Below are 18,861 nucleotides of genomic sequence, written 5' to 3' on the forward strand. Positions count from 1 at the left end.
CTCCTGTTCCTCAATGCAATGTCACAGCCACCCCCAAGAGTCACGTGGTGCCCGGAGGGGACATGCAGCAGCACTGGATGGATGGGTCCCTTCTCCGTTCTCCTTCAACTCCTCCATCAGCCACCTGTGACATCTCAGGTGGATGTGAACACGCCTGCTTCCTGAACTCTCGGAGACCTCTGCACCCGGCCTGGCCTCTCTGGTGGGCCACAGGAGAGCCCAGCTGCCCCTGACCACTGCTGTTCATTTGTGTGCACGGCTGCTGTCTCTTCAGGATAAGGGACAGTAAGATGCCCACTTATGGCCATGATGCAAAATTGCTTTTTAAAATAACATTTACTTATGTGCAAAAAAAGAGGTGGACCTACTGCAGTAAAATCAGCAGGGCAGGTGGAGGCAGATGCAGCACAGTCGTGAAGGGGGGGGCAAGGGGCTTAATTAGACTCTGCGCTTCTTCCAGCCAGGATGTGCCCCGCGTGTTAATCAAACGAGAACCGTGAAGGCCGGCGCCCAGAGATGCCCGTGCAGCCCAGACGTCACGGAAGGATGCAAAGACCCAGGTCTTGGTTTTTCCTGGCTCCGGTTCCCCACTCACAGTGAGTCCCAGGAGGGTTTTGGGGGGCGTTTTCTGGGGCGCACTCTTGGGGAGGTATCTCCCTGCTAGAGACAGAGAGGTCTGCTGAGATGCACTCCACTTTTGATTTTCATTCCAATTTGTTGAGCACTTAGCATTCATGAGGTTCTCTCACAGGCTTTTTATCTCTCGGGGCAATACTGCACATGAAAATTATCCTCATTTACAGATAATTGTTCCAGGCTCAGAGAGGGTGAGGAACATGCCCAAGGTCACAGAGCCAGGAGACGGCGAAGAGATCAGGTTATAATCTGTTCTGACTTCAGTCTGTTCGGTCTGTTCTGACTTCACGTACTGGGCCCTCCAAGCTGAATCCGGTCCCCTTATTTTCATCCAGGCTCTGGTAAGAAGCTCACCTGGAACCAAAATGTCTCCTTCTCTGTCCAAATGGCTTCTTAAACCACCGTCTACAGTGGTATCAGTTTCTCAACCTCGGCTCCATTGATATTTGGGGCCAGATAATTCCTGGTCACAGCAGGACATTTAGCAGCATCCCTGGTCTCCAGTTATGACAAAACCCAAAGTGTCCCCATTCACTGAGCCTGGCGCAGTGGCTCAGCAGCTCTGGAGGCTGAGGCAGGAGGATCGTGAGTTCAAAGCCAGCCTCAGCAACGGCGAGGCGCTAAGCAACTCAGTGAGACCCTGTCTCTAAATAAAATACAAAACAGGGCTTGGGGTGTGGCTCAGTGGTCAAGTGGCCCTGAGTTCAATCCCCAGTACCTTCCCCCACCAAAAAAAGTAAGAGATAACCCTGCTTGGGCCCCACCCCCTGCCAGTTCTTAAAGTCCAGAGCTGCTAACGCCGTTTAGGTCTAGGATGGACTTCAGTGTGACAATGGTCCCATATGACATTGCAGCCACCTGGGTTTAAATACACTCTGTGACGCCCAGACCAGGGGGAATCAACTGATGTTGTAAGCGGGTGTCACAAAGTGACGCTGGCTGTGCTTGGTAGGTGCTGGCTCTGGTGATTTCCAGACCTCCCCCAGAGGTGGCGACTCACAGTGGGAGCTGAGAATCCCACTCTGGCCTCCCGGCTCCTGCTCCAGAGGCCGGGGGTGGGGGTGGGGGGCTCCCTCGTTATTCTCTCCCACTCAAGAAATGTCTCCCTGCATCCCCGACCCGGCGCTCAGGACGTTCTCTGCTCCCTGATCCCCCCGCCCCCCGCCACTCAAGTCTGGAGTTATTAAACCACAGCCCATGGCTGAACTGTCTTATTGATTTTATTGTCGAGAGCACAGGGATATTCTAATGATGTACGGCTCAATAAATGGAAACTGGTGGGATAGATATTGATGGCGTATGGTACATTTCGCCGCAATTCACTGAGTCCCAGTCACTTGGCCGGTTACAGATCATCTCTGGGAACGCCGTGCTGTGGCCTGCAAGCCCCTGTCCATCCTGCTGGTGTGACCTTTTCCACACACCAAGGATGAAAGAGCTATTATGATAATGGCAATGTGACAACACGCCCGGCATTAAAAAAAAAAAAAACATATTTCATTTTTATCCTTAGAGCAGATCTTTGAGGGATGACTTCTGCTTATTCCCATTTTATAGATAAGGAAATTGAGACTCAGGGTGGTCACCTGATCTGGCCAGCGAGTAAGTGGTGAAATTGGGGTTCAAATCTCCTTTTGTCAGTCACCAAATGGGGGGTGTTTACCCCCTGTGCTAAGCCACACAAGGAAACAAGAGTTCTTATTGTATTTGAGCACCTTCTAGGTGGTTTGGGCACAGGTTAATATTTCACACATTTTTCCCCTTCTCAGGTGGTGACATTCGACAGGGACTGTTGGCATTTGGGGAGAGACCATTCTTGGGCAGCTGGGGCTGTCCCACACACTTTGGGGCATTTAGCATCCCTCATCCCCCAAATAGCCCTTCATCTCTCATGCTTCCCAACACCTTCTAGAGGACGAGTTTGGTTGTTGCTTGAGAAACATTCATTGCCCTGGAGGCAGGAGGTTCCCTGCCAAGATGGCCGACCTCACTTCTGGCCACATGGGCAGCCAGACGGGAGAAGATTGGCTTGGAGAGTGCATATAACTGGGTGAAAACCGTGGCTCTTCCCCCTCTAGCTTGGGCGCTTGGGCAAGTTAGATGACCCCCTCAAAGATTCTAGATCATCATTAATAAAATAAGGGTAAATATGGATCCCTCCCTCATGGGGAGGAGTGTATGGAATCATGGGTTAGGAAAAGGACCTCATAGAGAATAGAGTCTCAGAGCCTCAGGCTCTTTGGGCATTTTCCCAGCTCCTATGTGTGCTTTCTAAACTCCTGATCCACCGAATCCACAAACATGAAAAGATGGTGGTGTTTCACGTCACAAAGTTAGGGGCAGTTAATTATTTTGCAGTAGCAGTTGCAAAAAGAGCGTCAGTGATACACCAGGCGGGCACTGCTCTGGGATTGGGAATGAGAGCCGTGGGCGTCCTCGAGAGCCTTCCCTTAGAAGCAGCAGACTCTCCAGAAAGGGAAGACAGATCATAAACACACAAACCTCTGCAGGATCGACACACGATGTGAGAAAATGAAATGGTGGCATCATGACTCTTCCCCTAACTGGTGACATGTGGGTAACTGCACTTTCTCTTCTCCCATTCTGATCTCATTTCCCACCCTGCGCCTCCCGTCACCCTTTCCGTGAACCACAGCGTAATCTGGTGCCACTGAAGCCCTCCTTCTGCTTCTCGGTGCCGGATAACTTCTCCTTTATCAATGATAGTACCTGCTGGACTTGTTCCCGCACGGCTCAGGCGCCCTTTAAAGAAGAGACAAGGGTGGAGGTCTGGGTTGGTGGATCGGCATCTTTGTGAGAAGAGACACTGGAGGGCTGGCTTTCTCTCCACCGTGGGAGGACAACAGGGCAGCCCTCTGTAAGCCAGGAAGAGGTGCTCACCAGAACCCGGGCCATGCTGCCACCCTGACCTTGGATGCACAGCTCTCCGAGAGGCCAGGCAATACATGTCTGTGGCTCAAGTGCCCTGGTGTGTGATGTCTTGTGGCCGCCCTAGCAGCCTAGCACAGTGCTCAAGGTGCCAAGCATCATCCTCCTGGGGACAATCTGCAGGTCAAGTGATGAGTTCACTGGGCAAGAGAAGAGGGGGAGAGACCCCAAGCAGAAGACCAGCATGTGATGGTCAAGAGCACGGGAGATCAGAGGAAGACCAGTGTGGCTGGATCAGAGAGGCCAAGAGGAAGCGCCATATGAGGCAGGATTGGACAGATGCATGGCATCCTGCAGGGGCTTGGGTACCACTTTAAGGACTGCAACGAGAGAAGGAGACGAGCCCTTGCGACAGGCTTATCACCCACAGAGGAGAAGGGGATTGCAGGCAGGATGCATTTAGATATCCCAGTGGTTGGTGTGGGATGCATTGGTGCCCAGCAGGGGATAGGTAGGGGGTGGGCGGAGCCACATCCCCAGCCCTATTTTGTATTTTATTTAGAGACAGGGTCGCACTGAGTTGCTTAGTGCCTGGCTTTTACTGAGGCTGGCTTTGAACGCACGCTCAGCCTCCTGAGCTGCTGGTGTGACAGGCGTGGGCCACCACGCCTGGCCTCCATGTCCTCTCGAGCTCTGAGGCTCAGCTCATTAGGCCTTCTGGCTTCTGTCACACCCCATGCCTTCTGACCCGGAGGTGGCCCTTTGCAGGTGCCTCCTGGGAAGCTTCCCGTCGCTGGGTGTTTCCATGTCTCCTCCGTTCTCCTCCCTTGAAGGGACTCTTAGGCTCAATAAATACCACCACGGAAAAACGCCGCAACTCATCTATTTTTATTACAAACGGGGCCTCTCGAGGAGGGAACAACTCTTATTTACTTCTCGGGGTGAGGGTTTTGACAACAGGTTTATTTTCTCTGACTCTCCAAGGACTCAGTGAGCAACACTCTATAGTTAACAGTACATTAATTAATGCCAAATTGGTGGGAATTTTCCTAATAAAAATCCTTATCGTAATCACGTTATGGGCCATTAACGCTGCCTCCTGATCGTAAACCATAAGTACGCTCTGCAGGTGCGTGCTTCTTAAAAAGGGACGCTTCCCCAAATTGGTACCCATTTGTCATGTTAATGGCATCACCTCACGTAATGCAGACGGGAGTCATCATAAAGGATCACCCGGGAGCATGGTCACTGGGTCAAGCCCTGCCCATGCTTCCTCTCACTCGATCCTTGCAGCAAATCTAAGAACTAAGTCCTGGCGTCATGTCCATTTTACGAACAGGGAAACTGAGGCAGAGAGGGAGGAGGGTCATTTGCCCAAGGCCACACAGGTAGGAAGTACAGGGTTTGCATTTCATCCAGGCAGCCTGATTCTAGAATGTTCTGCGTCCAGGGCTCACTGCTCCTCGGGCCCCGCCTGCTGCTAAAGAGCGCTTCGGTTTATTTCAACAGCAAGGACAGTACAGTCCACCCAGTGCAGTGACCGGATTTGCTTCCAGAGGGCAGGAAGAGTTCTCTTTACTTTTGCCCCCCTGGGGCTTGGGGGGGGTGTCTGGGGACAACGCAGGGGCACTGGGGACATCCCGAGCACATTCCTATTGGAGGAATGGACATTGGACACAGTGCGTGAAGGTCCTCGGCCGTGGGCACAAGGGACCCTGATAGACCACTGCTCCGGCTCGGTGTCACCTGGCCGTGCCCTCGGCTAGGCTCTGACACACAGACTGGAGGCCTCAGCACTTGAGGTAGCTGCAGGTGCCAAGACCAAGCCTCGGAGGAGCTCTGTCCTGAACTGCCAGCTTCACACCTCGGTCTTTCCGGTCCTTTCTTGATTTCTCCGAGAAAACTCCACACACAGAACCAGGTGCATGAAGTCATAAAGCAAACGAAAAAGAACCTCAGACGTCAGAGTGTCCAGCGGTCACTTCATGAGACACACACGCACCACCAGGCAGAATTGAGCGAGACCCCTGTTGAATCTGACCTCAAGGAGCTTACTGTCCTGTGGGGTCAGAGGGCAGACAACAGACACCAAAGGTACTGGCTGCAAAGAAGAAACAGCTCTGGCTGCCAGGGGCCAGAGAGATGGGCCCAGGGGACGTGACGAAGCCACCATGAAGCTGAGATCCGGACCCCGAGGAAGAGGGCTCCGGGTAGGGAGGGTGTCACTAGAGGAGGGGGGAAGACCTTCCCTTTGGATTTTTACTTCTCTTTGACGCTTTTGTGCATTTTGGAAAATTCTGTCGTATAATGACAAAAACATACCGAGTAGATCATGAACAGCTGTTCCGTTCTTTCTCGAATGCCTTCAAAGACGGTCACCTCAGTGCCTCCCAAACGGGCGGCTGCACCTGCAGACGGCGCTGGGGAGTGGCAGTGCTCAGCAGAGGGACAGGCGTACCAGTACCTGAGAAATCATTACCAAATGCTGCTGGCTGCTGACCCACGTTGGTGGGTCGGCCCTGGACCAGCCGGCACCGTCCGTCTCCCTGAGTCTCTGGGGGAAAGTGGAAGGAAGGAACTCTCTGTCTTCTCCTTCACCGTAAGAAATGTTCCACTCTCTGCCACGGAGTTGGGATGAAGCCATCCCCCAACATGAGCCACCCGCCATCCCAGCCTGGGAGACCAGCCGTGGTGTGGAAGAGGCATTTAACCGCAGCCTCTGAGAATTTTCCTTTTCTTAATAAGAACGCCCATAAATGAACTGGCCCAGGGCATGCATCTTAAACCTGGGCTGGCCCCTGGACTCGAAGTTGGAGGGGAGTCCCGGCTATTCAGACAGGATGGGGTGAACCTTCCAGGACGTAGGAGCCAGGCTACGGGGGCTTCGGAAGGCCACTGACAGCGAAAACAACTTCAATTAAATTAAATTTAGCTAGCTCCTCCAGGAAACACGTGTAATGTTAATTTCATGGGTGTACCAATGTGTAAACCTAACAGATGATACTTAAATGAGAAAGGCAGAGAAATGACATTTGGTTAAACAATGCATCAGTGGGTAGGATTTATTGAAATTGCCATTTAGAAAAAAAATACGAGCACAATTGAAAGTTGAGCAAGCTGTCACCCGGGCCCGGTCACCCAGGCGTTCTCGATACGACGTACTTGAGCGGAGAGTGGTGGGTGGCAGGGGCTAGAGGCAATCTGGAGAAACTAGGGGACGAGGGCCACTATCTGTCCACTTTTGATGCTCGTCCAGTGGCTCTTGGCCTGGTCAGATATGATAACTTGTTTATCTCTCCAGTTCCGATGGTAATGTCACCTGGGTGGGAAGAGGCTTTTGCCATGTTCAGATAACATGGTATTCAAATATGTGGAAAAGACCACATGGCCTGCCTGTCCTTTTGATCTCTGTCCCCTGGCAGGCATGGAGGGGGTAGATGTGGAATGAACGGGCCATAGGGCACCCCTTGCAAGTCACCACCACAGTCTCCTGGTAGCACAATCACTGTGTCCTTGATTTGGGGGTAGTCACACCTCCAATCCATACTGTTTCCTGGCTTCTTGGGGGTCCAGGCCTCCGTCCACTCGCCTCCACCCTCCTTTTCTATATTAACAGAACCTGGTTCTTGAGTCAATAGAGAACAGGAAGGTGATTGATTGGAAGGAAACAGGAATCTGAAAGATGCTGACCCAAGAAAATGTGTACACGGAGCTGCCAGAAATATAATATTGACAAAGGCCAGCATTTTGTTAAGCACTTACTACCCGCTAGGCATGGCGCCAAGAATTTGGGTGTTTGGTTGGTTGGATTTCTTTCCATTTAATACTCTCACAAATGCTATGGTACAGGTGCCATCAGTATCCTCATTTTATAGAGAAGGAAAGAATTGAGACTGAGAGAGGTTATGTAGCATAATCGAGATCACGCAGCTAGTGGCAGGGCTGGGATTTTAATCCAGGTGGATCTGATTTCAGATTCAATGTACTTGAGTGGAGAGTCGTAGACAAGACACCACTCCATCTTGCCTCTAATGTTTTAAGAACGTGGCTTGAGTGGCCGATAAGGAAAGGAAGGTGGCTGTGTCTTATGCCCAGCTTGGAGAACTAAAATCCAGGATTAGTCAGGGCAATGCTAGGTTCTGCTGCAATAACACAGAGTCCCTCAACTCACAGTGGCTTGACGCAGAACTCCTGGGATGTTCTGGAAGCTCTCTTGTAGCACTTTCCTTTAGGAGGTGACTTGAGGACCCAAGCTACTTCCACTTCAACTCCACCATTTCACAAGCCAGAGTCCTTCTCTTACAGTGCACAGAAGGGATCAGGATTGAGGTGATGAATTTACCCAACAAATTGCTGGGCCAGGAAGTGACCATCCACTTCCATTCATGTCCCCAAATAGGGAGACCAAGTCACAGGACGCCACCCAGATGCGTGTGAGACTATAACAGCAGAAAGAACATGGAACTCTGAGGATCATTTACAGTGCATGCCCCAGAACCAGCACTATCCCCTAAGCCAGCACTTCTCCCTAGTACCCTGGGGACATCTGCAAAGTCTGGAGATTGTTTTGGTCGCCACAAGTGGAGGAAAAAGTGCCACTGGCATCCAGAAGGTGGAAGCCAGGGATGCAGCTAATCTTACTTTGCACAGGACAAGGCATAAACGGGCTCAAAACGTCACGTGCAGAGGTTGTAAAATTCTGATTAGAAACCAGTGTTTCTCTAGAAGATTCACTGGGCAGCTAACTCAAAACGCAGACCCCAGGGCCCCTCCCTTGAGACCGAGTCCCAGCAGAGTTTGCAGAGGCGCCTAGAGACCATGAGGGCCACTCTCTGTGGACCACCACTAAGAAAACTTCCCCTGGAAGGTGGGTGACGACCCCCAGGAGTGAGTGGGAAGAGGCGCTGAGGGAATCATCCAGAGACGCGCCTCAGCCGCACAGGGTCAGCTGCAGGCAGCGATGCCAGGGCAGAAAGGCTGGCATTTGTTAAGTGCCCCTCTCCGTCTTCTCTCTCGCAAGCCTTGAATTGCAGGGAGCAGATTCTAAGACTAACCTGTCAGCCAGTGACAACTAAATTACTAACCCCGCTTCCCCTGTGCCCCATATCCCTGTCAGACACGCGGCCGCCTTAGCAGCGCACTGATTCCTGGAGACGTGCGCTCAGCATCAGGGAAGGTGACCCCTTTGCAGGAGCATAGGCACGCAGTCACGTGTACTTCCAAGTGGCCAGGGGACTCGGGCTGGGCTGGAAATAACTGCACAGGGAGAGAGTCGAGTCTTCCCGAGCAGTGGAGCAAGCGGAGCGGCTGAGGCTCTTCATCAAGGCCCCTTCTGCCTGCTCCTTGGCGCTCATTAGCACCCACTTCCCGGCATCCTTTGCAGTTAGGTCCAGCCAAGTGGCTCGCGTGAGCCAATCAAATGCAAGCGTGAGTGACGAGCAGGTCCCCAGGGCTTGACCCGCACGCCTCCTGCGTGAACTCTTGCACACTCCCTCCTCCGCTGTGTGGGCGCAGAGAGCGAGCAGCTTCAGAGGCAGGCAAAGCAAACAGGCGCTGCTGTGCTCCAGTGGAACTTGACTTACGGACCAAGTGGCCACTGGACTTGGCGCTTAGCAAACCCCAGTTTAAGAGATGCTCGGCCAGCCCTATACCGAGTGCTAGCCTTCCAGAAAGAGCCGTCTGATTAGACGTTAGGCCCTGCGTGACCTCACAGGCCGGCGATTCTTAGGAAACGCAGAGGCGCAGGTTTGCGCACGCACGCATGCGCCCACGCACGTAGTGGGTCCTTCATTTTCATCCTCAACCAACCACAGGATGAAAATATTTGAACAAAAATTGTACTGAATATACACAGACTTCCCCCCCGCCGCCTCTTGTTATTATTGCATACACAAGACAGTATAAAAACAACTGACATGGCCCTACAGGGTAGTGGGTATTACAGGTCATCTAGAGAGGATCTAAAGCGCAGGGAGGATATGGGTAGGTTATATGCAAATAGTGCAGGCACCGTGGTACTTCAGGGCCTTGGTGTCCTTGGAGTTCGGTATCCACGGGGGTCTTCAAACCAGTCCCCTGGATCTCTGAATGTATAATCAGAGATCAGAGGACTGAATGTATCATCAGAAGGAACACCTAGAGCCCGCCCATCCCTGCTTCCTTTGCAGGGTCAACTAGAGAATTTTCAGGGTCCATTATCGATGAAAAGGTGCGATGCTTTGCTAAGAATTAACCAAGAGTTTTCAAGATGGTGAAAACAGACACTAAATCAAACACAGGCCCTGAGCGCGCACACCCAGGCCCAGGGTGCAAAGTCCGCCAGGCAGGGGCTGCTTATTTGCATCCCTGACAGCCTGGAAAGTTTTTCTGACGAACTTCGTGACAAGTCCAGATTCTTGCCACCTGCCTGCTGCTTGAAGGGTTCCCAGAATGGCTTTACACATCACAGGAAGAAGCGGAAGAAAATAAGAAACCCAATTTTCTTTTAGTATATTACTTGTCAGACAGCGAAATGGGATATAATTATGGTGTGACATTTCCAACAGCAAATATGTTCCAGTGTAAGCAATTAACACCGGTTCTTTTGGCAGGCTTAAAAAGATTACTCAGAGTCTGTGGTAAGTTACAATGCCCCATGAATAATAAATAATGTAATATCGCAGCTAAGTTGCAGGCTGGGACCAAAGTTCAGACTTTCTTGATGAAAACGGATCGGGTGCTGTTAACCCTCTGTCGACTTTGCATGGGTTCTGCGGATTCACATCACGAGTTCTCTGGATTTATCTAAATTACTTATTTACCTTGCTCCTGAGAACATCTGCTAAAAGAAAGGGAAGAAAGGAACCTGCATGTCTTCATGGCAGCTGCTAGAAGTCTGCACAAGGCAGTGGGTTGCAAAGTGACCCCTCAGGGACAAGAGAGGCTGGAGACATGGCTAGCACCAAGAGCTGTCTGGGTGGAGTTGCCTTCCTTTAATTACGGAGTCCTAAGATTTGGAAGAAAGGGACATCAGGATGCCTGGCTCTCAGAGAGTCTCAACACAGACTGTGTCTGTGCAGCCTGTGACCCTCAGCAATTACACTAATAAGAAGTTAAAAGGCACACAGCCCACACAGGGGGCATTCAAGGTCACAGTTGTGCACAAAAGCTGAGGGGCCGGTGGCTCCCCTTGGCAGGCTGACTCTATCGGCACTCTGGGCTGGATAATCCTCTGTTGGAAACGAAGTGTCCTGTACCTTGGAAGATGTTGTTGTGGTTTGGGTATGAGGTGTCCCCCCAGAGCTCCTGTGACAATGTAGGAATGTTTGGAGGTGAAGCAATGGGACTATGTGAGTTGGAATCTAATCAGCGCATCAGAGTTTGAGTGGACCGACGGGTGGCACCTGTAGGCAGGGGGCGGGCGTGGCTGTAGGAGGTGGGTCACTGGGTGATGCCCTGGAAGGGCTCATCTTCCCTGTGATCCCTTCCCCAATCTCTGCCTCCTGGCCACCGTGAGCAGAGAAGCAGTCCCCTGTCATGCCCTTCAGCCATGATGTCTGGCCTCACTTGGGCCCAGTGCAATGGTGGCCGACCCTGAACTGGACGTCTGTCACCGTGAGCCCACATAACATTTCCTCCTCTGAGTTGCTCTTATTTGGCTCACAATGACAAACAAAACAAAACAAACAAAACTGATTAACTGATATACAACATCAACCCTGGACTCTATCCATGAGTGGCCAGGAGTACCCTCCTTTCAATTGTGACAGCCCCAAAGTCTCCAAACATGGCCAAATGTCCCTGGGGGTCACTAACTTTGACAGGTTGGGTCCACCACTGAGCGGCCTGAGCCGATGACTTCATTGCTCTGAGTCTCGGGTGCCATTTGTTCAGTCGCTTGATATAAACAGTCACTGAGCACAGCTGAGCTGTGACAGGTGCTGGTGATGCACAGGGGCACAAGCCTGTCCCTGTCCCCAGCAAGGCAGCTAGAAAAACCAGAGGGCAGGCCGGCACGCACACCAGAGTCCATGCCACGGGACACTTGGTGGAATGAGGCCTGGGTGCAGGGTGGTGGGGGCTGAAGGGAAAATGTCCCCCCCAATCTTGGGACTTGGTGGAGAAGATGGCACCTGCAATGTGAGAATTTCCCAGGTAGCCCTGGGAGGACGGGAACTCCAACTGGAAGAGACTGCATTTGCAGAGGCGTGGTGGCCTGAGTCACAGGAGCCACCAGGGCTCAGGGATGAGAATTCTGTGGTGGGGGTGGGGGAGCAGCAGCAGGAGCCAGGCGGGCAGGAGCGGGCGGAGGACCAGGGGTCCCGAGACCGTCAGGGCTCCCTCTGTCTTGCCAACCCAGTGAACTCAGCGCACATCTCCCTCCCGATCTGGGTCAGCAGGAGACCAGGCAGGAACTGATTAGCAGTGTTCACTCAGGCCCGGGAGGGGAGACCAACCCCCCTGGCAACCTAGGACGGCCCTGAGTTCTCATCAGGAGATGCGCAGGGTTTGGTTTTTAGCTCATACTTGAAGCTTTGCTTTTGTTTTTTAGAGAAAAGACAGACAAGAAGCCGAAGCTGAGGCCAGAGGAGGAGTTGGGAGCTGAAGGAATCCTGTGAGAGAGCATTAAGGTAGGTCCACCGGGGGCCGCGGGAAGGTGGGGAGGAGGAGAGGGAGACAGAGACTGTCCCGTTAGAGTGGAGGGTGGCCCCGTGGATTTAAGGGAACGGGAACAGTAGGGAGATTCCTGAGTTTCTGGCTTGGGCCAGCTGGAGAACTCATCCAAGATGTTCTAGAAGAATCTGGAGATGGAAAACTGGTGGGTTCTTTCGGGGACCCTGAGACGCCTGTGGGAACTCAAGATATGAGATGTCCATTGACGCTGTTGTATCTGGGCCTGGACTCCAGGCCAGGGACGAGACCAGAGAGGCCCAGCCACAAATGAGAGAGTCACCTCCTGCCGGCGGCTTCTCTCCTCATCGACAGGGACTCCCGATGGCCAGGATTAGTGAAGGGCGACAGAAGAAAGTCATCACGGCATAATCCCCGGCCCGTTTTCTAGGCATCACTGCACTCACAGGATCTCTGTAATCCAATTAGGCGACGCGGGAAGCTGTATCTTAACTCCTGACTTCATTGTGACTTGCCTGGTGGCAAGCAAACCTTGTTTCATAAGGTGTCACCTACAGCACGGGGTGGTGCATACCAAATGACCGCAGGAGGCTGATGGAGGTTGGGCCCAGGGGAGGGGGCTGCTGCCATCTCAAACAGCCAATGGGTGACCTCGAACCCCCATGTCCTCATCAACCAGGCTTCTGATTGGAGGAGACCTCATCTCCCTTCTCTCGGCCCACTCTGCTCCTCCGCATCCCTGATGGCCGCCCATGCCCTCTGACTGGTGACCAGAACTCAACTAACAGTAGAAAGGACAACAACTTGGGGATGGTTGTCATTTATTGAGTGCCCACCTTCTACCTGGCTCTGTTTGAGGAAATTCACACATTCCATTTGGCCACAGAAACCCTTGGGCCAAGCAGAGAGTTCTAAGGATGAGAACGCTATGAGTCAGAGAGGTTAAGGGGTTTGTCTAAGGCCACACAGCTAGTTAGGGCTAGAGCAAGAGTTCAAAGATCCAGATCTGCGTGGTTCCAAAAGATGACATTGGTCACCTCTGGCACCAGGCCTTCCGGGGTGGGACTCCAGAACTGACACATTGACAATGGCCAAAGGGCCCCCTGAACTCCAACCAGGGAAGTACCACGAGCTGATACAGAGAGTCCTAGCCTGCAGGTTACTGGAGGGTTTGCCTCCATCTTGCTTTTAGGAGCCCAGCTGTGTTTCTCTGGGTTGGTTGAACATCACCACAGTTAAACCTAGCATCAGAAGACACCAGGGGCGAATGGCTACCTGCGCTCTCTCTCAGGCCATCAGGAGGCCAGAGAGGGTGGAGGCCAGAGAGGGTGGAGGCCAGAGAGGGTGGAGGCCAGAGAGGGTGGAGTCTGCTCCCAGCACTGCCCATTTAAGGTCACTGAGAGAAGCCGGCTGAGCGGGGCTGTGGGGAATCTCCCCGGGGCTAGGTGAATCAGAAGGAGCCCCTCACCTGCCCAACAGGATCCACCCCTTTTACAGCCAGCTGTTTGCCTGGGGATGCAGTCCAATGTGCTCAGTCTTCTGGTTTATCCAGAAGCCTCTGGGAATACTGATCCTTAGGGGCGATATTCCAAATCTGTGTATGCCTGTGCTGGGTTGAATAGGGTGCCCCCAAATTCATGTCCGATCAGAATTCAGAATGTGACCTTAGTTGGCAAGAGTCTTTGCAGATGTCAGCAGTTAAACTGAGATTAGCTCCTGTGGATTAGGGTGGGCTGCAAAGGCCATGCCCAGTGGTCTCCTAAGAAGGCCACAGGAAGGCCACACAACAAGGCTGGTGGGGGGTGGAGGGGCATGGATCTCAGCAGCCACCGGAAGCTGCAGGAGAGGCCTGGATTCTCCTTCAGAGCCTTGGTAATTCTAGAATAGTGCACGTCCACTGGGCGTCCGCTGAGGGCTGGCGGTGCCGCACACTTGGCCCTTCTCCCCTGGGGGTAGCAGAGCCTGGCTGGCTGGCCGGCCCTGTGGTGCAGGGTTAAGGTGCAGGCTCAGGCGTCAGGAGCTGACTTTGAATTTGGAGCCACACCAGGGAGCTGTGTGATCTTGGGGAGGACCTTCAGTCTGCAGCCCTCCACATCCTCACCTTTAAATGAGAGCGTAGATCATACCCGGGTCGGAGGGTTCTGAATCTCCAGTCAGAAAACACAGAGAAGGCTTAGAGGGCGCTTTCAGGGGTGCAGGGGTGACTGGGTGACAGTGGCTTTGGTGGCAATGGCCAAGGATGGTGGTGGGAGAGGTAATAGTGGTGGGTTCTGATGGGGTGGGTAGGTGGAGGTGGGGATGGTGGTGGAGGGGGGGATGGTGGGGTATGGTGGTGCAGGTGATGGTGGGGTTTCCAAGGGGGGTGGTGGCAGTAACGAAGGTGATGGTGCTCTCTGGCTTCCCTCTCGGCAGGTGGATCGTACCCACACCTGCTGATTTAGCTAATGACGATTCGGCTTTCCCGGGCACCTTCTCGGTCACGGCTCCTCCCCTCGATGGCGCTGCACGTGGCTTCAGTACCTGCCATTCCGCCATCTGCCATGTCAGGGTTCCTGTCTCTACCGGTCCCCTTGCTCTGCCGGCCCTTGGCCTCCCCTGGCACCTGCAGAGCACGGCCACTTCGTAAACGCAGTTGACAGCAAGCGGGTGGATTGGCGAGGCCCTGGCTCTTCCGACGCGCCTCTCCCAGCTCCCAGGGAAGGAGAACAGGAGCAGCTCAGTGGCATCCTGCCCCCTGCCAGCCCCAGGGAGACCTCCAGGTGCTCAGAGCTCCGGGCAGAGGACGGGCTTCCACGCAGGGTGGACACTGACCCTCTGCCGGAAGACAGCCTGCAGCCCAAGCAGGGCCTGGAGGAAGCAGCCTATGACCGCAGGGGGCCTGCAGGACGGGCAGGAGGCCCCAGCAGAACCAGAGGAGGAAGGGGGGAGCCGCGGGCGCCTGACCTGCCAGGTGGCTCGCAGCCATGTCCAGCTTCAACGCCCAGCTCCCAGGGGGGGCTCACACTGTGTTTTGCTTTTATTTGTTTTCAGTTAAATCAGCTGTCAGTTAACGCAAGAGACTCCAGACACTCAGGTTTCTTACGAATAAATAAATGAATACCATCAGAAGGGCAGACAAGCCTGGGCCTGGAATCTCCCCAGCGAGGGCGTCTGGTGCTTTCCAGGGCAGCCGCTCAACAGGGCCAGCCGTCACCTGCCCGCGCCAGGCCTTCCTGCCCGGCTCTGCCCCCGTGGGTGCTTTGGGACCTTTGCTTTAGATGACACCCGTACACACAGTGCCGGCATCGTGCAGGTACGCAGTGCGTGCTTACGGTGCCGCAGCCTGGCCCTCACCTTGGCTCTGCCCTTGGCTGGCCAGGTGACCACAGGCCAGGTACCTGCTTTGGATCCTCCCGGGCCAAGCGAAGATCCTAAATGACAGCCGCTCCTCTGTCCTGAGGGATTCCGTGACCATTCACCTAAGAAGTGCTTACAGAGCTATTCAGTGGGGATCCTTCAAAGGGTGGGGTGTGGCTGGCGCTCAGAGCACACGTTTCATCAGAGGCGGGTTCTGCTGTCCCCTCCCGCTAACTGCAAAGGAGAAGTGGGATTGGAGGAGCGCAATGCCTAGCTTGTGAGTGACAGTCAGGATTCACACGCAGAGCCTGCCCCCCACCCACGTCCCTCACCTCTGCTGGCTCTAGGGTCTTCCCTCCCAAAGCCACCTGCACACTGTACGGTCCTTCCCATCTCAGCCTCCGCAACGCTCGCTCAGGGTCCCCACTGACAGTAACCAGTCAGCCCTGTCTCTGCCCTTCCCACTTGGCTGTGAGCCTCCCAGGTCCTGAGATACCTGGGCTTCAGCACGTCGGTCCTCCGACTCCCTATGAATAATGAATGAGCCTCTAATGAATTAATGAGCCCGTGGATAAATAAGCCCACGAGAAATCAATCGAATCCGCTATTGGGTTTGGAGTCAGTGGAAACAAAAACAATCTAATAAAACCAGCTCATTGACTGTCTTTTCTGACATTTCTAAGATCTTGCCTGGATCATGACAGACTTCCTAGTGCACTTGAAGTGCTGTCCCCACGGGACCCCCCGAGGCTGAGCCACATGATAAATACAGAAATAAACCAGCTTCTCTCCTCCCCCACCCTCAGGCTGCTTCCGCCAGGGGTGAAAGGAACCCAGCATTGTCTGGGGCAGAGCCGTAGTAAATGATGACTTAGCCCACGGAGAAACGTCCGTCTGCAAGACTGTGTTAGTTATTATCCTATCATAATAAGGTAGATGGCACCGTCGTAATGAATATGGCCATAACGCTTTGCTGGCAGTTTCATCAATGCGTTCCTCGACTGCGACTGAGCAAAAATAGGTAACGGAGGACCATTTGATCTACATTTTTATTAATTTGGTGCCATTTGGTCTCCTGGTTATTTTAATGATCTCTCATTATGAGAAAATGGAGAAACTTCCGGGAAAAGAAATAATAAAAAAGTAGTCCCCTCTTGCTTTGTTTGATACATCGCTTTGTTTTAGTGTGGAGAAGAGCTTGTTCCAATCCGGTTCTGGAAGGGATGTTCGAAATTTAATATGTTCTGGATTTTCAGAAAGAAAATCCTGATCTCAGAAGTGTGATGAAGCTGTTCAGCTGTTCCCAAGACTAAGCGAGTTGAGAGTGGCCTGGAGTCTGCAGTCTGAATCACCACGATCGTTGCATATTTTTTAAGACCTACTGTGTGCTACGCATGGTGCCTAGTGAAACCTCTCTAGTCCTCTCATCCCTCCGAGGAACTGGCACCCCATTTACAAATGAGGTTCAGAGAGGTCGAGTGACCTTCCCAAGGCCACACAGCTAGAAAGCAGTCTCTGAACTTGGAGGACCTCCATCTCTGTGCCTCTCAGTATTCTTTATGCGTACAAGAGGGACTGTTGGGTTTCTCAGTCCTCCAAGATGTGCTGAGTCACGGCAGGAATTATGCATTCAGGATACCGAGTGGGGCGTGATGACAAATGTGTTCTTAGCAGTTCCTTTGAGGATGGTCTCTCTCCTGATCGTAGCTTTCAGGCTTAATTGTAGCTTTCACATCTGCCTAGTGCCTGCGACCGTTCCCAGAAATGCAGCAGACTGGCCAGGGCATCCGAGTGTCCTCTAAGGAGCAGCTTCTGTCCGAGTCCGAGTTGTTCCTGGGTGTCACCAATTGGGTATTTTAACCACACCCGTTGTTCTCCATCATGTGCACGTGTGGGGGGGAAGGAGGGGCCAAATCACAAAGAGGTGGAGACGCTTCTGAGAGGGAACTGGGGACAGTCGGGTTTCTCCTCATACTGGGAATTGTAGGATCTTGTCCTCACTTAACCCAGTGGGCTGGAAGGGCCCCACCATCCTGTCCGTTATTGTTGACAGGGTTGGACAGGCAAGCCACAGGGGCCGGGGCCTCCACGGGAGGAGGGCCTGGTGTGAGACCGGCGTGGGCATCAGGTTGAGCTTCAGACACCAGGTTGCCGGATCTTTCCATCCATCTCCAGGGAAGCTGGAAATCTGGGCATTTCAATGGAGGCCTCCAGTTTTTAATCATTAGCAAGGGATTGAGGAGGGAGAGTGAGCTTGGTTCCAAGGTTCGGTCCATGGTTGGCTGAGTGCATGGCTGGGGTCCAAGGTGAGGCAGAGCATCATGGCGGAGGGGTGTGGTGAGGGAGTGCTCGGCTCCTGAGGACCAGGAATCAGAGACAGTCAAAGGGGTCACCGGAAGGAGGCCTAGGTGGCCCCCCTCCTCCAGCCACGCCCCACCTGCCTACAGCTACCACCCAACGGGTTCAAAGGAGGAAGGACTGACTCGGCGTTAGCTCTCACAACCCAGTCATCTCACCTCTGAGCATCCTGCGTCAACACAGGGGCTGAGGGAGGCCCCCGGAACCAGACCCAGGCCAGCAGCGTCTAGAAGACAGCAGGACGTTCCCGATGCAGGGACTGATCTGATGTGGAGGATATTCTTAAGAAGCCTGGCTTTGGCCGAGGGGGTAGGATCGAGCGGCCGAAGCTGGTGGGCCATCTGAGTGGCGATGTCCCTGGCCCATTAATGTTCTGCAGCTGCCCGAACAAAATAACCCCGACTGGGTGCGTGAGCAGCACAAATCAACCGCCTCACAGTTTCAGAAGCCGGACATCCCGAGACCAAGGAGTCGGCGAGCTGGGTTCCTGCGGAGGGGCTTGGGGGAGGATCTCTCCCTGCAGCTGGTGGCTGACGGGCGTCAACATCCCTTGCCGTGAAGTGACACCACCCCAGTCTCCACCTGCAAGTTCCCCCGGGCCTGTCTGTTCTCCCTTTGGGTGTGTCTGGGCCCAACTTCCCCTTTCCGTAGGGGCACAGTCACAGTGCATCAGGGCCACTTTAATGGCTTCGTTTCAACTCTAGCACCGGCAAGGACCCGGTTTCCAAAGCAGGTCACACTCACAAGTTCTGGGGCTTAGGGCTTCGATGCAACCAAGAAGATCTCCTGAGCCACGGAGGGTAGGTTCTGAGACTCTGGCAAGAGGCGGATGTGGGGACGGTCAGCATTCAAGTGGCTGTTCCACACAGACCGTAACACGAAGAACAACTCCAGGGGTCTCCCAGATTTAAGAGACAAAGGATCAGGGGATGCGCAGCCATGTTACTTGGTGTAAAATCTGGTGCATCTCAAACTTTAACTTTCATAAGGTGGAAATAATAGGACTCAGTAAATAATCTATTATTATTATTA

The 18,861-nt window shown here is 53.3% G+C and overlaps 1 protein-coding gene and 1 long non-coding RNA gene across 2 annotated transcripts in view; one reads left to right on the plus strand and one right to left on the minus strand.

Annotated features, from left to right (window-relative positions):
• The window catches only part of Xylt1 (xylosyltransferase 1), a 242,923-nt gene that overhangs the window by 74,167 nt on the left and 149,895 nt on the right, over positions 1 to 18,861 (minus strand). The gene's annotated exons all lie outside the window — the stretch shown is intronic.
• LOC124087803 (uncharacterized) lies at positions 9,878 to 15,243 on the plus strand. Its single transcript, XR_006850202.2, has 3 exons — positions 9,878 to 10,142; positions 12,056 to 12,134; positions 14,548 to 15,243. It is a non-coding gene; the product is annotated as an uncharacterized LOC124087803 (long non-coding RNA).

This window comes from Marmota monax, unplaced genomic scaffold (assembly GCF_021218885.2).
Source record: "Marmota monax isolate L192 unplaced genomic scaffold, Marmota_monax_Labrador192_F-V1.1 WCK01_AAM20220418_F8-fsc00035, whole genome shotgun sequence".
NCBI classification, from domain to species: domain Eukaryota; kingdom Metazoa; phylum Chordata; class Mammalia; order Rodentia; family Sciuridae; genus Marmota; species Marmota monax.